This window comes from Aplysia californica, unplaced genomic scaffold (assembly GCF_000002075.1).
Source record: "Aplysia californica isolate F4 #8 unplaced genomic scaffold, AplCal3.0 scaffold00305, whole genome shotgun sequence".
NCBI lineage: Eukaryota > Metazoa > Mollusca > Gastropoda > Aplysiida > Aplysiidae > Aplysia > Aplysia californica.
In genome coordinates, this window is record NW_004797575.1 from 579,523 (window position 1) to 580,611 (window position 1,089).

At 30.7% G+C, this 1,089-nt stretch overlaps 1 protein-coding gene across 1 annotated transcript in view; it reads left to right on the plus strand.

The window, feature by feature from the left end:
- The window catches only part of LOC101845341 (hyaluronidase conohyal-Cn1), a gene marked incomplete in the record, with an annotated part of 13,170 nt that overhangs the window by 9,717 nt on the left and 2,364 nt on the right, over positions 1 to 1,089 (plus strand).

Here is a 1,089-nt window from a genome sequence, read left to right on the forward strand (position 1 = left end):
GTTTCTGTTTTGTTAATGTTGTTCTTTTAGTTTTTGTTGTTTATGTTTATTTTGTTTACTTAGTTTAAGATTTTTTTTTGAGTTTTTAAAAAGAAAAGTAGATCTAGTAAAAAGATTTTTTTTCAAACAGAAGAAAAAAAGATGATGCACTCATTTTATATCTCTTGAACTAAAAAAAAAAGGAAGAATACATTTTTAAAAGGAAGTCACACCCATTTTCTATTTTTAACAAGATATAAACATATTAAAAATAATGAAAAAATGATACACCCATTTCCTATTTTCAAAGATAAGTTTAATTTTTTTTAAAGGTTTTTATGTAATTCTAAAAAAGGACACGCCTATTTCCAATTTTAAGATGACAGTGAAAACATGTTTAAAATAATGACACGCCCATTTTCTATCTTGAAAAAAAAAGTTAAAAGGACTTTTTTTTGTTTTAAAGAGAAGATAAAAACACCTGTACAATTCTTGTCCTTTCTGTACTTGCTGGCTGTCAGGTAAAATAGCAAGGGGTCGACCCGCTATTTCCATGGGGAAAAGTGACAAATTTAGAACCAACAGATGTATGTCTAGTTACAATTACGCATTGAATCGGGCTCTTTTTTATTTTCATGGCTCACTGCATTTCTCAGTGTAGTTAGTTTCCTTGGTTATTTTCTACTTATTTATCTATTTATTTATTTAGTTAGTTAGTTGGTTAGTTAGTTATTTACTCATCTGTTTGGGGGAAGTGGGGTAGGGGGGGGGGGGCTTTCGGACTGAAATTGAAAAGCAACACTATTTAGGAATATTGAATCTTTAGAACCTTTGAAACACTATCTTCAGCTGAATGTTCAGTTCAATTAACCGTGGCTTGAGATGAAGAGAGACTGGCCTTTAAACCCACTCCACAATATCAATAGTATCTATATCTATCCCACTCACTCAACCGAAAGAACGTTACTTTGGCCTCTCACGCGCAAAGACAATATAATAATTGTATCCTGTTGAAGACAGCAAGTTTTAATTAATAATGGTATCTTATGCATGGTTTACGTCTATACGGCTCGACCTATGTTATTATTATTATTATTATTATTATTATCA